The 22,141-nt window shown below is 39.3% G+C and overlaps 1 protein-coding gene across 1 annotated transcript in view; it reads left to right on the top strand.

Annotated features, from left to right (window-relative positions):
* The first annotated feature begins 1,778 nt into the window (after positions 1-1,778).
* The window catches only part of LOC5565665 (tensin-3), a 210,529-nt gene continuing 190,166 nt past the window's right edge, over positions 1,779-22,141 (top strand). Inside the window, exon 1 of the mRNA XM_021841192.1 lies at positions 1,779-2,878. The gene's annotated coding sequence lies outside the window, so the exon portion shown is untranslated. The remainder of the gene's footprint in view (positions 2,879-22,141) is intronic.

Below are 22,141 nucleotides of genomic sequence, written 5' to 3'. Positions count from 1 at the left end.
AGAGGAGTGAAGAGTGAGGAATGAGGAATGATCAGTGAGTAATGAGGAATGCGGAGTGAAAAATGAGGTGCTAGTAATGAGAAATGAGGAGTGAGGAATGAGGAATAAGGAGTGAGAATTGAAGAGTGAGAAGGGAGGAATGAAGAATGATGAGTGAGTAAGGAATAAGGAATGAGAAATAAGGAGTGAGAAGAAGAAATGAATGAGAAATGAGGAATGAAACATTTGTCAATCTCTCATTACTTACTACATTACTCATTACTTACTAGTACATAATGAGGAATGAGGAGTGTGGGTTGAAGTGAGGAATGAGGAATGGAGAGTGAGGAATAAGGAATGATGAGTAAGGAATGAGTAATGAGAAATGAGGAGTGAGAAGTAAGGAATGAGAAATGAGATGTGAGGAGTGAAAATTTAGGAAAGAGGAGTGAAGAATGAGGAATAAATGAGCAATGAGAAATGAGGAATGAGAAATGAGAGATGATGAATGAAAAGTGAGGAATGGGGAAAGAGGAATGAGGAGTGAAGGATGAGCGATGAGAAGTAAGAAATGAGGAATGAGGGATGAGGAATGAGGCGTGAGGAATGAGGAATGAGGAATGATGCCTGTAGAGTGAGGAGTGAGAAATGGGGAGCGAGGAATGAGGAATGATGAGTAAGTATCAAGGAGTTTTAGGAAAAAGGAGTGAGGAGTGAAGAACGTGGAGAAAGGAGTAAGTAATAGGGAATGTGGCATGAAGAATGAGGAGTGAGGAGTGAAGAACGTGGAATGAGGGATGATGAGTGAGATGTGAGGAATGAGGAGTGAAGAATGAGGAATGAGGAGTATGTCTGTAGAATTATGAGTGAGGAATGAGGAGTGAGGAGTACGTTATAAGGAATGAGGAGTGAGGAGTAAGTAATAAGGAATGAGAATGGAGTAATGAAGAAAGATGAATGAGGTATAAAGAGTGAGAGGTGAGAAATGAGGAATGAGACGAGAGGAATGAAGAGTGAAGAATGAGGAATGAGGAGTTAGGAATGATGAATGAAAGATGAGGGATGAGGAGTGAGGAATGAGGAGTGAAGTGTGAAAAATGAGGAATGAAGAGTGAGGTGTGAAGAGTGAGTAATGAGGAATGATGAATAAGAAATAAAGAATTAGGAGTGAGAAGCGAGTAATGAGTAATGAGGAATGATGATGAGGAAGATGATGATGATTATGTTGAAACACAATGTTCTAACATTTTTGGAAAATATGTATGTTATCGTAAATTCTTGGTTGTCGGCTATCTCAGTCTTAATCAGCGAACGTTTTAATTCATTTTGCCCGACGTTTCGGCCATTTGTTGTGGCCTTTTTCAAGGGTAAAATGGTCAATCGTTTTTGTCCTTATTGATTTAGCTGTTCTAAATAAGCTGAGCAATTTTTTTTTTAACTGAGATTTCAAACATTGGACATACACAATTGAAGAAGTCTTACTACTAATACAATGTATACTAATTTTCATGTATTACTTGAGCCCTGCTATGATACCTTTTGAAAAGTGTGATTGACAATACTGTCAAAAGACGACTTAGTCTTTCAAAATGAACTCTAGATTTTGTCTTGAAATGTTGCATGTAAACTAGTAGTACAAAAATATACACGGTATGAACTAGATCTGCCCATTTTTTTGTTATTTTCATTAGAATGTAAACTGAACCATTTAACTCCTTGAGTGCACTTTGAACCAGTTTACCCTATCGAGGAGATCCCAGCAGGTCTGTCCCACACCGTTCGTCATCATCCGCCGGTCGCCGCCACAGTCTCGATGAACTCGGCCTATGGTGCAGTCGTCGCGCGCGATTGCCGTTCTCCTGCCTATAGATAGGTCCGTACCTTGGTCGTTGGGCCGCGTGGATTTGTTGTTTTGGAAACTTTCAGTTCCAGTCTTCGTCGTCGCGGCCGTAGAGAGCGGTTAGTTCTGCAACCAGGCGGCTGGTGGGTGCTGCTGTTGATGATGGTGTTGGTGGAATGACTGTTTTTTTTTTGCAAACCTCGTCGACCAGTATCTCGCTCAACACGAGAAAAGGGGGTTCCTCGCTGGAGACTGCGACCACTGCAGATCAGTTGGACTCGCATAGCGGTACCTGTGGGAACACAGTGCGGTTTTCGGTTCTTGCGCGCGCTCGTTGACTTTGACCACGTTGCATACTTACGTTAAACTTTACATCTACCGGATCTTCGCGTGTGGTTCCTTCCTTATGCTTCTGCAGTTGAGATTCATTCTTGAGTGAAGGTTATTCTTTTTTCGCGTGCGTGCAGCTCTGACATCACACGGGTCTGCTCGGTTGGAATTTCTTGGGCGGCTTTCCGGTGAATTCTTGAACCATCGAAACGGACGAAGAAGCAAAGCAGCGAAGAAACGTAAATCTTAGGAATTTGCTGCACCTAACTCGCTTTGGAGCATTCGTGGTTTCGTATTGGATGCGGAAAGTGGAGTGAAGCGGAGACGAGTGACGTGACATCATGACGGCTCTCCGGTGGGGAAATAAATTATGCGTCCGGTAGCTCCCGGTGGCGATGGGGGATTAAACCTTTCGCTGCGACCCGAAGGGAGATAGTTTTCGTGGTAGTGAACATCAGAGCAGTTTACGGAGGTTTAAAGTTGTTTGCTAGGTGTTTAAGCCCGGTGGGTGGTAAGGAAGTTGCTAGTGGTGTAGGTTGTGACCAACCGAACGAAGAGGAAATTGTGTTTGAAAAAGAAGTTCTCTGGGATGATTTTCGCTGGTAATTGAATGGAATTCACAAAACGATCAGTGCCTTGGTGTCGACAATAAATCACAAAAGTGCTTTTGTAAACTTGTGGATCCATTGTGCTGGGCTCAACCGATTATTTCAAATGATCCAGTAACAGGTGAGTCAGAGATGAAGTGGTGTAGAAATAAGATTCATTATTGTTCATGGAATAAGATGAACAAAACATTAAAACAATTCTCTTATAAGCAAGCGAAATCAACTCACCTTTTAAAATCTGAACTGCTACGGCAAATAAAATGTTATATGTTGTTAACAAATTGTTAATAAATGCTTAATTTAGTTTTACCAAAAAAGGATGATAGTGTTTTCTAACACAAAAGAATAAGAAAATAATGTAATGTTTGGAATGATATGTACTAATAAAGAATTTTAAAAATGAAATTGAAACTCAACGTTTCATTTTTCAAGTTACATAGTCATCCCTCTACTAGCAACATCATTTTTCACAAGTTCTCAAAAAGCTCTTCTGCTCTTAGAATCTTAAAATCTTTTATTTTTATCTTTCGACCCTCAGATTTTCCGAAATTTCTTGGGGACCAATGCTTAGATAAAATCTCTGCAATATATCAAGCTAAAAATTAGTGCAACCATTTTTGAGAAAAACATCCATGTTTCTGGTTTCTGTTTTGACCTATAAAGACTATAAATTAAATTTTTCTGTGTGGTCGTTTGTATAAAAATTAGAAATTTTTTTCTCCCCATAAACCCTAACGTATATAATAGACGGTCTTTTAATATCTTTTATTTACTCAAAATAGTTGTTTCGAAATAAAGTCCACGGTAAATGGAATTTACCGTCAAATTAAATTCTCACACTTCATTGATTTATATTACCCCTCAATGATAATTACATAGGCCCAGATAGCCGTAGCGGTAAACGCGCTGCTATTCAGCAATATCAAACTGAGAATAGAGGGTTCGGAACCCACCGGTCGAAAATCTTTTCGGGCTGCAATTTTGTTTCGATATCCCTGGGCATAGAGTATCATCGTACTTGCAAAATAAAACATGCAAATATAATCAATTGGTACAGAAAGCTCTCGATTAATAACTGTTGATATGCTCATAAGAACACTAAGCCGAGAGCCTCTGGCTGATTTTCTTTTTAATAATGAAGAGCTGTAAAGCAACCTCTTTGCCACTTAGGACGTAATGCTTGAGAAGAAGAAGAAGTAAAGTGTATGTTAAGGAAAATTGACTGGATTTTGATGATGATAATTGGAGATTTCAGCTTTCAGTTACGATTTAAGCATTGATTAATTTAAATCACTCCCAACAACTGGATCAATAAAAATCAATTAAAATCACTGGATTATTTAAAATAATCTACGCTTAATTCGTGACTGAAAGCCAAAATCTCCACTTATCATCATAAAGTATATATCAACACAAAAGTTTAGTAATGAGAGCTAGTGGTCCTCAAGTAGCATTCTTGGACCTGTACATTATTTTCACATCTGACCTACCTGAGTTACCTCAGGGATGTTAAAAATCCGTGTTCGTGGATGGCACAGGACTCTCTGTCACAGAACAAAGTCAGGTGTCATCTTGCAAAAAAGTTTGAATTCTTTTCTCATGTTAAAAAGATGAAGGCAAAACATTTATTTGAGTATTACGTAACGCTCTATTTCATATTTTTCACACCACACTACTCCACTTCCAACCAGACATTTGTCTAAGAATATTTCTAAGAGTGTCTTTTTAAATTCCTCATGATGACAAGTATAACTGTTAATATTACTATTGATTTTATGATATATTTGATTTGGGAATCCTCCCAAAATTCCCTTTTGATGTTACCCTGAAGTTTTCTTCAGAATTTCATTTGATGATGCTTTTACGGAGTTCCTAAGGAATTCCTACATGTATTTCTTTTTAGATCTTTAAGAATTCAACCTTATTATTTCTAAGGAGAATGCCAGATATTCTATCAAAGCTTCTTTCAGACATTTCGTAACTAAGATTTTTTCCAAGATTAATCCACAAACTGTTCATTGTTCTAAATTTTTCTAAGATTTCACCTAGTAATTTCTTCAGATAGCACTCCAGACATTTATCATTGGAATTCCTTTAAAAACCCTTCCAGATATGTTTTAGTTTTCCAAAGAATTCTTTAGAGAATTTATAATAGAATTCTTAATGAGACTCTAAACATTTTTTTTAAGAAATAACTACGTAAAAATCCGAAGATTTGAAAAAAAAATCTAAAATAATCTCTGAGAAAACTAAAAAAAAATCTTAAAGAACCACTTAAAAAGTCTTGGAGGATATTCTAAATAAATTATAAAACAAGTAAGAAAAAAAATAGAATTCCTTGCAATCATTCTACAGACTTTTCTGAAGAATTCCTTGAAAAAATCAGAAAGTATCACTGAAGAAATTTGTGCAAAAATGATCGGATAAAATATTGAAATAATTTCTGTATTTGCTGGTGTGAAGCTCAAATGAACTTTGAAGAATGCATTGAGATTTTACTTGATAAGTTGAGATATATATTTCTTTTTTTCTGAAGGAATTATCTGAATAAAATGATAAAAAAAATTCTAGAGAAATTTCCGAAGGAATATTATGAGGAATACCTATAAGAGTTCTTAAAAACTTTTCCTGAATAATCCTTGGAGGAATTTTCGTAGCAATCCTTCAGAAAAACTCGGGAATACTTTTAAAAATGACTAAAAATATATCTGCTAAATCGGAATATGATCTCCTAGAGCACTTCTAGAAGGTTTCTCTGTAAAAATCCTGAACAAATTTCTTCAATTACCTACAAATGAACCTTTTCAATTTGTTTAGGGTAATAAGCGAGAAAACTTATTAAAATTTTTGAAGAAATATTTCAAGGAAATCCTTTGAAATTTTTCGGAGAATTCACTGTGCGGGTAGAAGCATTGAAGTTCGCAAAGTTGTCTGCACCAAATTCTGGACAAATTCCTCTAAGTATCCCTTGAAAAATTGCTAGAGAAATTAATGAAGAATTGCTGAAGGAATCTCCACAAATTTTGCTGTAGAGGCCAGAAGGAGTGCTCGAAAGAATTTTGGAAGAAATATTTCGAGGAATCACTAGAACAATTCTTCATTTTTTTTCCTCATAGGAATCTTAGAAGAAAGCTGCGTATGAATCCATGAAGAAGTCACGAAAGTGTTTTTAAAAAAAGATTTTAACCAGCCTTGTTCATGATTGACTTATTTTTGTTTTCTTAATAATAATTTGGACCTAAGTCTAGAACCATCCCCGAATTTAAAACTTTTAATGCATGAATCAAAAAAATACCGTAGTGAATCAAAATCTGGACGGTACCAATATCCGGACACTCTGATTATATTCACCATTTAAAGCCAAATTTAATTATTATTACAATTGGTTTTCAGTCGTACTCTTCACTTTTAAAATTATTGTTCATTTTACTATGATTTTGAATCTAAATACCACTGCAAAAATAATAAAACTAAAAATAAACAAGTTGCTCCTATCGGACATCATTTCACATCGCGGTTATGGTGTGTAAAAAGACTGTCCGGGACTACAAACCAGTGATTTGAAATCCGGACATCATATGAAACGCTCATTTTTACCTAGTGCAAGTGAATTTTGTGAAAGATGAAATGAAAGAAGGCTCAAATAATGATTATACAAAGCGTTTTGATCGATTGTGGAATAAATTATGTATTTCTTTTATTATTACAACTCAATCTGCATGCACTTCAGTTCAAGCAAGTCAACCCGTTAGTCCAGGTATTCAAAACACTCATTTTCCTTACCATCTATCATTTTCCGCATTGTTAGGCAAATTCAAAGATTGAATAAATAAAAGGCATATGTTTGATATAATCTGAAAATGAACAGATGTTTCATATTATAACACAGTTGTCCGGATTTCGATCCAAAAGTGTCCGGATTTAAAAATATTACAAGCATCAGGCGTCCGGATTAAAAGGCAAGACAAGCTTTTTTATTTCGATAATTTTTCAGTGAAAACACGACTAATATCGCAAAATTAATCATCTACATCCAGATCTGAAATGAAGAAATGTGTAAAATAACAAAACTTCAAGAATATTCTTTTAAAACTTAGTTACATAAGCGTTTGAAAATTTGTGTCAGCTGAAGCGTCCGGATATTGATGCATCATGGTAACTCATTTATGATTTTTCCTGAAAATTTCATCGTAATCGATCGAACGATTGATGAAGTTACAGAATGTTGAAACTTGGGTGTAGACACCTAGTACCAATGTTGAAAGACTCACACTCAAATCTCAATCAATACACTCTCCCGTGAGAGCAAACTCATTATCAATCTGTTTCGCAAATCTCATGCTTGAGATTTTGATTCAAAATCACTCAATCAACTCAAACCGTAAACAATGATACAGTCGCCAAACCCGCCAAAAACTCGTGAAACCTGAATATTGATGTTTACGTTAGAAAAGATTACTATAATTTCACCAGACTAACAGGAAGTTATTACTATATGTGAGTAAACTGTGGAAATACGAGACAATGATTCAAAAAGGTGAGCCAACTCATCCATGATGAGTTCAGTGAGTTGCGTGATTGACAAGTAATGCATGAAAAATCTCAAGCGTGTGTTATGAGAAATTGAGTTTTTCACAACACTGCTCTGCCGTTATACGCATAATTGTCCCATGTTCCAAAATATGCAATCGAGAAAAACGCGTTTAAAGATTTCAACACATTTAGGCCTCGTATTGACCAGGTGTGTGGTAAATTAAATTAAAATCTTTACAATAGTATAAAGAATAGCGTGTTCATTAGAGTCAAGAGTTTGTATTATGGGAATAAAGTAAATTTAGCTACCAAATTCAAAATGGGACTGTTATGTCTAGAAATACGGGGTTTTTGGTGAATTTCTACGCATAACAATCCCACTGATAGTAGTGACCAATGATGTGCTAAGCATACTGCTGATCATTCTTACGTATAGATTGTACCGAATTTAGAGGCCGTATATCCTCAAGACTATGTTAAGGCATCTAATGACGGCTCAAATGACATGTGCCAAACGGAGCCACGTGTGGGGAAGTGAAGAAATACGATTTTATAGTTTGGGATGGAAAGCAAAGTTTTCTGTATGTGTGATAATGAGACAATGTATGAGTTAGTGAAAGAAAGAGTGGATGAGTAAGTTGTAGAGTTCATAAGATGTTTTAAATTCTTATATCCACTCTTCCAGCTGCAGGCTTGACAGAAACTCATCAGCGAATTCAAAGTTATTCTGCGGAGTAAATATTAAACTCAAAATTCACGACACAAATCTTCACACGATGTGACATTTCTTTGGACTTGTTTTGCAAAATCATGATATTAGACACATCGCAAATTAAGCTTTAGAACCACCAACATATTTGCCACTTGCACCGAAGAACCAATAATCCGGAATAACCCAGTATGTGGCCAAGTCATCCAAAACCTCTTAAACTATTCTTCTTTTGACTTGACTTTGACTTCTTTTTGACTTTATCAAGTTTGATAAGTCGCAAGATAGGTCTCAGAACCACCAATATAATAACCACCTCCTCTGAAGAACAGGGTATCCAAAACAACCTGGCATGTTATCAAGTTATCCATGAACCTTTGAATTACCCTTCTTTAGCCTTGATTTGGGAATTTATGTGGTTTGATGTTGCCAGCTAGGTTTCAGAACCGACGGTTTAGAGGCCATTTCCCCCAGGGAACCGGGAATTCGGAACAACTCAGCATGTGGCCAAGTCATCCAAAGACGGTCGAACTATTTTTACTTAGACTTGGTTTGCTAAATCATGAAGTTAATTTGTCGCAAGTCATGAACTCGAAATTAAAGTGGTTACATATTCTTCAAGTGGGAATAATTCGCTACTCCCCGTGATGTATCGAAAATTGTGGTAAATTTTTTAATCGATGACCGCGGTTCCAAAAACTAGAAGAATTTCGTGATCGACCCTGAAAACTCAACTGAAATTCATTGAAAAACGGATGGGAAATAAAATATTGATATTGAATTTTTCAATCATATCTGACGTCAGGCTCGCATGAATGATGAATGCATCCCGATAATACAAACATATAAAACAGGTTGTGTTCTACATGGGATGTAAAGCCAACGTAAGAAGGTGTTTAAAACGATTTTCCCAAACACCAGCTAATTCAAAACTGCCTACTGACTATTTTGTTCGAGATCAGCGCAGCGAATTGTATACAGTTATGCGTAGAAATACAGTAGTGGGACAGTTATGCGTGGAAATTCAACAATGGGACAAATTGACTTGGCTTGCTTTTCATTGAGTTTCCGAACAAAGTTAATTTTTGGCGTGTGTTTTCTAAAACTATACGTAAAAATATACTGTTTGATGACAAAAAGTCAAAATGCACAAAAAGTAACATGGGACAATTATGCGTATAACGGCAGTGCTCAGTGGTGGAAATATCTGCATCACGAAGCACCTCACGAATGTAAAACAATGCAAAACAAGCATGACAGACTCGTGACAAGGCTACGATTAAGTAAGTTCGTACCCGCCTGCTCGAGAGAACATACCAAAAAAAAGTAGCAGAAAGTTCGCGAACATATACTCGCGAGCAACCGAACAAGGCGTGATTTATTACGACTTTGACAGTCAAATCAATTGTATGTCCAGACAGTAAGCTACCAGTCGAAAAACACTCAAAACCAGATGTCTCGGAGGGCAAATAGCTTTGTTCTCAAAAGCGCAATTTACTCTGAACAGCTTCGAACACGTTCACGAATCACTTTAGCTTAGTTTACTCGCGAGTAAATCAGCACGCTGATGCTCGCGAGCATTTAAAGACGGGGTTGGTGGTCCAATGACTACCGCTTCTGCTTCATAAGCAGAAGGTCATGGGATAAATCCCAGGCCTGTCCCATTTCCTCGTACTTTGTAGTTGTATGTTTCACTTTCTTCTGTCTTTCTTACTCTTAATATATTACAGTTGATCTTTCACTGTTCATAGCATTCGCTGGAACCCGAGACGGACAAAATAACCGTTTCCCTACGCTTCCATTCTTCCATCATTATATCACACCTTTCCATACGCCTGATACATAGGCAGTCTGCTAACCAGACAGCAAACCTCTCTGCCATAAAAATTATCGCCCTCTTCACCCTTCCCGCATGAACTGGCGTAGACGCAGTGGTATATACGGTCTACTGTGCGAGCCAGTTTAATGCATCATCAATTCCTCCCATTCCCTCATTGCTCTGCATTCTAACGTGGCAGGCGCCATTATCGCCTAAAAATAGGAGATCACCAGCACTTATACACTGATGGTATCTGTTAGTCCCAAGCAGTCATTCATTTGGTTCCTTGTGTAAGTGCAGCTGATCTGGCGATACTGGAGTGGCAACCACGGGCGGTCAATCAAGCTCAAGCTCAAGCTCAAGCTTGGATGTAACCTACATGATTGTGTAAATTCAAAGTGAATGCAATTGAAAAATAATAGATTGATCGATAAAATTTTCGTTAATATTAAATTTACACATTTTTTTTTGCTGAGCTGCGTTATTTGTTTGATCGTGCCAACTAACTTATCTAGCGATTGTATGATGAGAATAGACCATTATATATAAAAAAAAACGATTGCCTCATATTTTCCTGCTCTACACAGAAAAAAATATTTAATTTCCAATGTGATGTAAACTGAACTCAACTGTAAAAATAATTCAAATTCATGTGTTGTTACAGCATTATGTAAATTTAAATGAATATACGTTAAATTTTCAACTAAATATGGGTGAATAATACAAAGTCGTGTAAATTTAAAGTGAATTCGATTGAAAAATAATGGATTGGTCGTTGAAATTTAGGTTTATTTTGATGCTTCAAATATGTGCATTTAAATAAACTTTAATTTACAACATATATTTAGCTGTGTAAGAGAAGATTTTGACCATTCCACCCCTGGTTGCGTTCTGTTCAAAAATGATGCACTATCAGACTTTTAACACTACACTTCACTTTTGCAAAAGAGAATGGAAAATACTGAAAAGCTGTACACAGCTAAAACAATGTTGTGAAGTTTATTTTCATGCACATACTTGGAGCATTTCAACGACCATTCCATTACCGTTTTGATTCATATTACGGACAGCTTCAAATTCCGGACACTCGACTTTGTATGGGAAATATTTCCCACGAAATGTTACAATTTTTGTCGTTAAAAAGTTCATACTTTCGAGGCTCGTTTTAATAAGCTTTTTCCATAAATATCTATGCAAATGTATAATGCCCAACTACCTTAGACGTCTCTTTAGTGGTTTGACGATTTCAATGGATGATTTGACTTTTCTATCAATAATTTCCATGAGCTGTCCGGAATTTGAATCAAAGTGGAATATGAGGCAAAAGTGAGGAAGCGTCCGTAATAAGAATCATAAAAAGACCACACATTTCGATTAATTTAAAATAACTCAAGTTGCGGAAGCATAGTCTTTACTCACCATTCGAATAATGATTTATTTTGTATGCCCTATGCTGAGTTATACTTCCCTGAGGCCGTAAGTGTCTTAATATAATTTAATAATATTTTTTCTGTGTAGTGAGGCAAGCAAATGCCGAGAAACTCTAATATGTAGCCTATCTTGACAGATAGGCCTACTTCGTCTGTGATTTACAGACTTCTTCAGTGTCGAGTGCTTGACTGGTTGAAACATCAAATGGCAAGTTACCAAAATACATTTATTTATTTGATATATATTAACTATAAAAAATCTTCGGGCTGTTTAACGGAATACCTATAAGTAAATAAAAATCCGAATTTAGTAGTATATCATTTTATTCCAGTCGACTCTAGTACACGACACTGAAGACGGCCTTACAGTTGAAGTCGAAGTACGCGTATATTTCAAAGTAAACAAACTCTAGTGGAGTCTAAATCCGTTTTTTTATTTACTCAAATATTAACTTTTAGACACATTTTTAAAACTAAACGTTTTAACTGTTGTGCTGTTTTAACCTTAAAGTTTTGTTTTGACTGTACCTAAGTTTTAGCCAAAATAAGAAACGTTGTGATTTTTCAATTACGGCAAATTACCAAAATTCTAACGATAACATTTCTAATAGCGAAATCCAATATTAGATGGCTAAATCATAATAATATATTCCCTAAAATAGATTCAATCAAGAAGCTTACATACCAAGACATCCACTTTGCAAATTTGAATTCTAATCTGAACATTAAAATGATAACTTTTTTATATCATTTTTGAATTGTAACAATTGAACGAATATGGCCTTATAATGAAAAGGATACCAATTATGTGCTCACAGTCGCAACTAATTACTGGGGCGTCCGATTTGAAAACGGTCTTCGGCAAAGTTGTAGTAGATAAATGTATCTCACAGTATCAACGTAGTTCTAATCTCCAAGAGCACATGGGCAAAAACTATGACCGATTGAATGAATTGCTTGCTTTTCCCATAGTAATTCCCATATAAACTTTAAATGGCTTGTGCAGTCTTAGTTATCCGATTGAGCTCAAATTTTGGGAGGACACTCAGAATTTGATCTTGTATCGAATGAGAGGTGTGGAGCAAAAACGATTTTTTGAACCACTCTAGTGTATATATGTGATTACGTAAGTTGTCCAATATTCAATCACATTGTTGATCCATCATCACACTCAAAAGATGGTGTCAACTGAATATTAAGAGCATCTGGGAAAACTGATTAAGGCTATTTATGCTACTTAAGCTTTCTCCTATTTGAAACGATATAAATCAAACTTACCAAAATACGTGAAATATATTGGATCACGATCTCCTCCTTCCTTCCTTCCGTCCTTCTTTCATCAGCAAATCAAATTGGTTGCAGCAGCTGGCAGAAACCAGCTCTCAAACATGCAAGGCACCACAAGCTTCCACGAAACCACCGGAAAACACCCAACCAAAAGAAGTTCACCAACTCAGCTGGGCGTTCGTGAAGGTTGTTCGAATTCGAAGAATTGGCCCCGATAAAACAACAATAGCAACAGCTCTCATGCAAACAACTTCCAAATGCTGCTTCAAGAGCTCCACCCGATCAGATGGAAGGGACAAGAATATAACAGTATGTGTTTTCCTAATTTGATTTGACCAGTTGATTTAAAACATGTACTGCTAGTAGTTGAAAAAACAAAAATTCTACCATAAGTTTGCATCAAATATAATAATAAAATAACATAAAAATCCTATTAGAGTAATAACAAAATTATTAGAGAATGTATTTTAAGGATGTTACAAAACAACAAAATTATAACAAATTATGTTAATGTTCACAATTTTAGATGTTATTTGAAACAGACTCACAAATGTGTATAACAAATATAAAATCGAATTCAGTACTATACCATTTAATTTTACCAGAGTTTATATCCTTTGATAGCTACGCGTATTAAGACCTCAACTGTAAGGCCGTCATCAGTGTCGTGTGCTAGACTCGACTTCGAAGTCTAGTCTAGTACACAACACTGATGACGGCCTTACAGTTGAGGTCGAAAAACGCGTGTATGTCGAAGGATACAAAATCTAGTGTAATTTAATGGTAAAGTGCTTAATTCGGTTTTTCATTTATTTATAGGTGTTCCGCTAAACGACTCGAAGATTATTCTGTTACAAAATAAGTTGAGGGCATGTCGATAACAATATTATATAATTTTCTATTGTTTTTAATTGCTATTGATGAAAATATTTTATAATTATGTTACGTGATTCTTGTCGGGAACCGTCGACCCACCGTGGATTGCCAAATAAGATTGCGATTACCCTCCACTGGGAGGTGTTGTTGATGATTCTGCTCGCTTTGGCAGCGTGATCTTCTTCACTGTTCACTCAGACTCAACTCGACACAGCAGCAGCCAAAATCGTTTTCTTCGTTTGCCGTACATATATTTTGGATACTTTATTTCCCCCAGCTGCCCCACTGCGACTTTTGCGTTCCACTCAATTTATAAATTATTTTTTATGCACGTATCGAAAATTTTATAACGAAAATAAAGAAAGAGATATGGGCAAAAATGTCACAAACAGGTTTCCGCCCGTTGAGCATTCTTCTTTTCGGCCGATTCCGATTGGATCCGAATTCGATTCGCCAAAGCTTTTACTCGAGGCCGTTTTCCTCGCTTTGTCTCTCTCGCTCTTTTCTCCATCGGCGTCCGAAGACGCACACAGGAGAAATTTGGGTTGATCATGGCTTAAATGATGAGGTTCCCCTTATGGTTTTATTATCTCATAATATAAACTAAACCGTTAATTATTTATTTTTAACCGTTAAAGGACAATTTCTTGGAAGAATCAATGTCTTTAGAAAGAATAAATAATTCGAAGTTTTGGAAGTTGACGTTTTGTTTTTCGATATTTTGTCTTTCGACATTTTGCCCCTAGGGCATTCACTAAGTAATTCTATAAAAAAACAAGCTGATACAGACAGACTTTATTTTACTCATCTTGATCTGATAGATGGAGCTAACTCGTACGCTCACAACAATTATGAGTCTGTATTTGATGTTTTTTTTTTTTTTTTTTAACAGACACCGACACTTTAATGCTTCCAGTGGACGATTTGCCCTTTGAAGGAAGCACCACACTAGACAACGGACTGGCATGCAACGCCCAGTGGCACAGTCGAAAAACCTTTATGACGAAATTTTTTCCGGACTGAAGCAGGAATAACCCGTTGCTGAGAGAGTGGAGAGAAACGATGGCCCTAGCCAATGCGCATCTTCCACTTGACAGCTCTTGCTTATTACGAAGCTCTGCAAATACCTCACCATTGCTTTTGAGGTGAACTGAGGTTGGCTGCACCGTCATTGCCCTGTTTGGGCAAAAAGCTGAAAAGAGTCAACGAAGAGCTGTCTGGAAATACTCTTCCCCGAACTGAGAAATGTGAAAAATGCTCTCTCCCGAACTGAGAAAGAGGACACAAAATATCTTTCTCTTTGAAGCACTGATGATCAACTCTTTGCTACCGTGAGAATGAAAATATGCAAACACAAACGTGTAAACTCTTCATTCGCAGAGTACGTATGCTCAGTTTGTGAGTGGATACAATCGCTTCTTCGTTGTAGTTGATCATTTCAAGGGGGAGAAAGAGGTTAAATCACGAGCAAGTAGGAGCCTGATTACAGAAAATTTGTTTTTAAGATCATTTTTGATGACCATTGGACAGCATATTAATACATGAGCATGAGCATGAGCATGAGCATTATTGATCGCCCACAGTTGCTACTCCGTTATTGCAAGAACAGCTGTACTTACACAGGGAATCAACAGATGCTACTCAGGATCAGTAGCATCCTCAATGTGTAAATACTGGTGCTCTCATTATTAGAACAAACAATACCGGCGCCGGCTGTGTCCGAATGCAGGTCAATTTGGGATGAGAGGGAAATGTTGACGTGTTACTTGCTTTATAGATGCCGAGGAGTCCTCTGCACTTCCACAACATAGCACTGGGAGTTCGGATAAGGGAAAGGATTCGTTTTGGTAAACGATAAAGATATAACACCCGCATAACTCGAATCGGACATGATTGATGCGGATTCCGTCGCAACAGATGCAACAGATTCAACGGATCAATTCCTACTCTGGACAGAATATCAATACAATAGGTGAAAATATAATATATTACATTTACAGACCCCTTGCGCACCAAGGGATGAAAATTTGAATTTCGCTACAAACGGGTCATTTAGGATTATCTTGTATTCTTACATAAAATGAACCCAAAGTTACAAAATATTCGGAGACCTGGAATAATTTAACAGCGTAACGAACTGTTGTGTGTCTCATGGATCAAATTAAGAGTGTCCGAATCTGATGCTGCTTAAACTTCTACAATGTAGAATCTACATACCTACATATCACAATTGTGAGTAACAAGTCGCGAAAATGGTATAAATCATTGGCACCATTTTGATTCATATTACGGACACTTAAGGCCTCAGTGATGTGTAACTCATCAAAAAGCATATGGAATAAATATTCTGCATGATTCCTTCACGTTACTCAGCCTTCAAAACACTTAACTTTCGAATGGTGGATGAATATTTTGATTCCGAAACATGAATTATTTGAACTGAATAGAAATGTGTGGACTTTTAATGATTCTTATTCTGGATGCTTCCTCACTTTTGCCTCATATTCCGGACATTTTGATTCGAATTCCGGACAGCTCATGAAAATCATATATTGAAAAATCAAACCATCAATTGAAACCGCCAAACCACTAAAGATCCGGAAGGACATAGATGGCGAAATCTGGATCATTGGAATCTACATGTTTCATATGGTCTAGCAGCTCATATTCGTGGATAAACATGTGGTATTGATCCTAACTCTTCGGACCGGCAGTATAGCGGTTAACTCCGACAGAACGTAGAACGACATATCTTCGTCGTAGAACGAAACCGTGAACCGTGCCCAGGGAAGGACACGAACATGTACTCGTTCGCGAGATATCGAATTTGAACCACCGATCCCTTGAACAGATAAGTTATCAGGGAGACCACAGAGCTACAATCTTCTTCTTCTTGGCATTACGTCCTCACTGGAATAGAACCTGCTTCTCAGCTTTGTGTTCAATGAGCACTTCCACAATTATTAACTGAGAGCTTTCTTTGCCAACGTTGCCATTTTCAACATTCGTATTTCTTGTGGCAGGTACGATGATACTCTATGCCCATGAAGTCAAAGAAATTTCCATTACCTCCAGCGTGGCTTTGCTTTGTAACCGTGGACGCGAACCACTCGGCTAAGGAAGACCCAAAGAACTACAGCTGCTGACTGAAATTGGTACTCATGAAGCAGAACTGCGAACACGAATTTAGCAGCGCTCTGGCTAGTTGTGTCGCTCCGCACTGGTCTGCAGACCACAGCGGTGGAGAGAAGGACATCTTTAATACGGTTATCGACTGATAGAGAAACTGCATCATGGCTTGTGCATGTCTGATTTGTGGTGGACAGTGGTTGAGATTTGAGCGAGTGAGTGACATGGAGAGCACTTGTGGAGGGTGTAATAGTCTGGTTTTGTGTATGTCAGGGTATTAAAATGGTTGCTAAAATTAATAAAAATTGATATTTTCAAATTATTTGAAAAGGCGAATTATGTGTAAGAGTTTTATGTAGCAACTGATGTATAACTTCTTTAGGTTGACATTACTACTGAAACTTTGCCGGATCTTACAATATGAGGCACCTTTTTTATATATTGAAATTGCTCAAAATGACTCGCAAGTTTCTATTTGAAATTCAAACAATACAACAAAGTTTCTGGAAATTTCATGAAGAAGCTATTCGGCCCATAACTCTATATTTGTCACATTCGACTTTTTGGACAATTTGTAGATAATACCGTGAGAAGTCATAAAATCATAAACACTTTCGATCAACATACTAAAATCTGTAAGATTGTTCTACAAAATTTAAAAAAAGATCAAGTTGTTTTGTAACGTTGCTAATTGTAACCGCCTAACTGTCATAGGTTAATAGGTTAATATCTACCGGCAGCTTCATTTTTTACCGCTAAAAAATATTCAAATCGCGATAACTTTTTTGTTTCTAGATATTTTTGCACCATTCTTTTAAGCTCTCAAAAAACTCTTCTCGTTTTGAAATATGTGTAGATATTGAAAATTGGTCATCTGGATCCACAGATATTCAAAAATTCTTTGGAGGACCCACGCTTAGCCACGACCTACGTAAATATCTCAGGCTACAGAATTTGTATCGTATTTGGATATACACTCTTCCAAATGATACATTAATGCTTACTTACTTTTACTTTTGCTGGCTTGCTGTCCTTCAAGACATGACCTGCGCCTCAATGTTACGCCAACTAACTCGGTCCATGGCTGCTAACCTCCAATTCCTCGATCGCCCGACACTTCCAAGATCCTGCTCTACTTGGTCAAACCACCTAGCTCGTTGCGCTCCCCTTCGTCTTGTACCGGCCGGATTTGAGTTTGTTACAGTTGAGGTCCTTTACCCTATGAGAGAGGCTCTAGTTGGTAGAGAAGGTGAGCGCCCCAAGCGAGTACCCAACACTATGAAACAGCAAACATCTCTCATACTGCTGTTCGTCAAGAACTCTTAGAGAGAAACATTCTAGATTACTATTGAGTTCGTAAATTGATTTTGATTATATTATTGTTCTCAAAAATAGTTCAGATTATGCTTAATCCACTGTAAAAACTTTCCCAAAAATATGTTTAGCTATTCCAAACCATATATATATGTATTTAAGATAGAAGCCTTTGATTAAGACACTCAATCTCTAGTTAAAGAAACGGCCAAATTGAATGCACCAAAATTATAGTACACCCACTTGGCATACACTTAAACTACACACATCTGGATCGGGGAATAAAAGGAAAATGGGCAAAGCGGGATCAAGAAAGGGAAAGTTAAGGACATTTTCTGGAAGAAAGGGAAAAGAGGAGGTTTGCTACCGGTCCGAATCCACATGGTAGATCTTTTCCACCCAAACCGCCAAGGTGTTAACATCGGTAGTTCCGCCTTATAAGTGACATTTTTTATACGTTGTATAATAGCAAATAGGCTAAAGACTGTGAGTCAGTAAACCTTTAAAGTAGTGTCCGCAAGTTTAAAGTGGAAAAGAAGTCGATTAGTGTCAACCAGAAGAATCAGGTATGAGAATTAGAATGTGGATTCGGTAGCAAAACCGTATACGACACCCTCTTTCCGGCTTCCACGTGTAGGACCCATTGGGATTAATACCTCGACCCCCTCCGCCATCCAAGGCCGCCGCTGGGTTCCCAGTGTTTGCGATTACCCGTGGATCGGGGCAAACACGTGCCACCCGCCCACCTTGGAACGGCCAACGATTGTTGAGAAGAATCGAGCGACCACCCAGCAACCTCTTGCCTATCACCCTGCGAGTGCCCAGAATTGTGTCTCGCATCATCGCTGCTGATAAGCGCGGTGCGCGCCTCTGACCACATGCCCCATCGTGGATGAGAACGCCACCCACCGCCGTCACCAAGCCAGTCACCGTCCGACAGCTCCCGTCGTCACCGTCCGATCCCCGCCCACCATCGCTTTCCCCAAACGATCCACGCCGGCCGGCCCCCCATACACACACACAAGACTCTTGTAAGTAGTAGTAGTAAAGCAATAAATAGAGCAGAGTAGAAGAGTAGGAGACCTCGTGTTTTGCCTTCTTGATCAGTTTTCCCACGTTCATGCCGACCCTAAGTGAAAGAGAGTGAGTATCTCGAGAGGGAGTCGAGAGGGTAACAAGTTGAACACCATTTTTGCCGGATTGTTGTCCGGCATTCTCACAACGTGTCCCGCCCATCGTACTCTTCCAGCTTTGGCGACTTTCGTGATACTGGGTTCACCGTAGAGTTGCGCAAGCTCGTGGTTCATTCTTCTCCTCCATACGCCGTTCTCACATACTACACCGGAGATCGTCCTAAGCACACGTCGTTCAAAAACTTCTAGCGCTTGCAGGTCCTCTTCGAGCATTGTCCACGTCTCATGCCCGTAGAGGACTACCGGTCTTATCAGCGTCTTGTACATGGTACACTTAGTACGGAAGTGAAGTTTACCAGACCGCAAAGTCTTGTGGAGTCCATAGTAAGCACGACTTCCGGCAATGATAGGCGTCGAATTTCTCTGCTGCAGTTGTTATCCGACGTTATCAATGATCCGAGGTAGAAAAATTCGTCCACCACTCGAACTCATCCCCGTCGATCGTCACGCGTCTGCCTATGCGAGCTCTATCGCGCTCGGTTCCTCCTGCCAGCAGATATTTCGTCTTCGACGTATTTACCCTCAATCCAACCCGATCTGCTTCACGTTTCAGCTTGGTATACTGTTCAGCAACCACCTGGAACGTTCTTCCGACAATGTCCACGTCCTCAGCGAAACATATGAACTGGCTGGATTTATTGAAGATCGTGCCCCGCATGTTGAAGCCCGCCCGTTTCATAACACCTTCTTGCGCAATATTGAACAGGAGGCAGGAAAGACCATCGTCTTGTCGAAGTCCTTTGCGTGTTTCAAACGGGTCCGGTAATGCACCCGATATCTTCACACAGCACTGTACACTATCCATCGTTGCTTTGATCAGTCTAGTCAGTTTCCCGGGAAAACCATTCTCGTCCATAATCTTCCATAGCTCTTCGCGGTCGATGGTATCATAGGCCGCTTTGAAATCGATGAATAGGTGGTGCGTAGGGACTTGTTATTCGCGACACTTTTGGAGGATCTGCCGCAACATAAAGATTTGGTCTGTCGTCGATCGCCCGTCCACAAAACCGGCTTGATAACTTCCCACAAATCTGCTTGCCAGTGGCGATAGACGGCGGAAGATGATCTGGGAAAGCACTTTATAGGCTGTTCTGTTCTGGCGGTAGCTGTTCTGTATCCCAGATCCTGGCTATCAATCGTTGCAGACAAGTGGCCAACCTGTCCGGGCCCATTTTAATAAGTTCCGCTCCAATACCATCCTTTCCAGCTGCTTTGTTGTTCTTGAGCTGTTTGATAGCATCCTTAACTTCACCTATTGTGGAAGTTGGCACGTCTCCCTCATCCGCCGTACTGATGAAGCCATTCCTCCTGCTGTCTTGATCTTCCTCCTCTGCGCCGTTTAGATGTTCATCGTAGTGTTGCTTCCACCTTTCAATCACCTCACGTTCGTCCGTCAAGATACTTCCATCCTTATACCGGCACATTTCGGCTCGCGGCACAAAGCCTTTGCGGGATGCATTGAGTTTCTTGTAGAACTTTCGAGTTTCTTGAGAACGATACAGCTGCTCCATCTCTTCGCACTCCAACTCTTCCAGGCGGCGCTTTTTATCCCGGAATAGATGGGTTTGCTGTCTTCGCCTCTGTTTGTATCGTTCGACGTTTTGACGGGTGCCTTGCTGCAGCATCATCGCCTCCTCGTCGAACCAACCGTTCCGTCGATTTGCTTCCACGAACCCAATGGCACCTTCCGCTGCGTTGTTTATGGCTGCTTTGAGACTACTCCAGCAGTCCTCAAGAGGGGCTTCGGTGAGCTCTCCCTCTTCCGGCAACGCTGCTTCAAGGTTTTGCGCGTAATCAGTTGCGACTTCGGGTAGCATGAGTCGTTCCAGATTGTACCGTGGCGGGCGTCGGTACCAAATGTTGTTCACAACGGAGAGTCGTTGGCGCACTTTAACCGTCACTAGGTAGTGGTCCGAATCGATGTTTGCGCCGTGATAAGTTCTGACGTTGATAATGTCCGAGAAGTGTCTTCCATCAATCAAAACGTGGTCGATTTGCGATTCAGTTTGTTGGGGCGATCTCCAGGTGTACCGATACGGGAGGCTGTGTTGGAAGTAGGTACTACGTATGGCCATGTTTTTGGAAGCGGCGAAATCAATCAGTCTAAGGCCGTTTTCGTTCGTAAGCTGGTGAGCGCTGAACTTCCCTATAATCGGTCTAAATTCCTCCTCCTGGCCAACCTGAACGTTGAGATCTCCGATAACGATTTTGACATCATGGCTTGGGCAGCTGTCGTATTCACTTTCCAGCTGCGCGTAGAAAGCGTCCTTATCGTCTTCGCCACTTGCTAGATGAGGGCTGTGCACGTTGATTATGCTGATATTGAAGAAACGGCCTTTGATCCTCAACTTGCACATTCTGTTGTCGATTGGCCACCACCCAATCACGTGCCTCTGCATTTCGCCCATCACGGTAAAAGCTGTGCCCAGCTCATGTCTGTTGCCGCAGCTCTGGTAGATGGTATAACCAACCATCCCTATACGTATGTACCGTCAACCCTTTCCAGCAAACCTCCTGCAGCGCTACGATGTAAAACTTGCGGACCCTCAATAATTCGGAAAGAATGCGGGTACTTCCCAAGAAATTGAGAGACTTACAGTTCCATGATCCGAGTTTCCAATCGTTAGTCCGTTTTCGATGCCTGGGTCTATGCCGATTGTTCCGGTCCGAATTTACATTGTATGCTTCCTGTACTGATGATTTTTACGGCTGGCTTGTAAGGCCTGCACCAACCTCAGCTACACTGTCAGCATACGACCAAGGTCCCACCAGGCTTGGTTACCCGATCTTCCTACGGTTACTCGTACCCCAGGCGGATCCACGGGGAGGTAGGGATAGGAGTTACTGGACAAGAGGCTAAGGACTACAAATGGGATCTATTTTATACCTGCAGGTACGCGAAGTACCAATGGTACGAATTGTCCAGTCATTTACCACCCAATTAGTGCGTGTATGTTGTAAAAAAATAAGCAATTTGGTGCATCCGTCTTTGAGTGATGAGCATTTATGTTTCTGGCACCACACTGGACAAAAAAACTTCTTGAAAACTCTAAAAAACCTCATATCGTAATCAGGCATTGAAAACGCTCAGCTC

The sequence above is a fragment of the Aedes aegypti genome, chromosome 2 (assembly GCF_002204515.2).
Source record: "Aedes aegypti strain LVP_AGWG chromosome 2, AaegL5.0 Primary Assembly, whole genome shotgun sequence".
NCBI lineage: Eukaryota > Metazoa > Arthropoda > Insecta > Diptera > Culicidae > Aedes > Aedes aegypti.
This window is presented reverse-complemented; position numbering and strand designations above follow the sequence as displayed.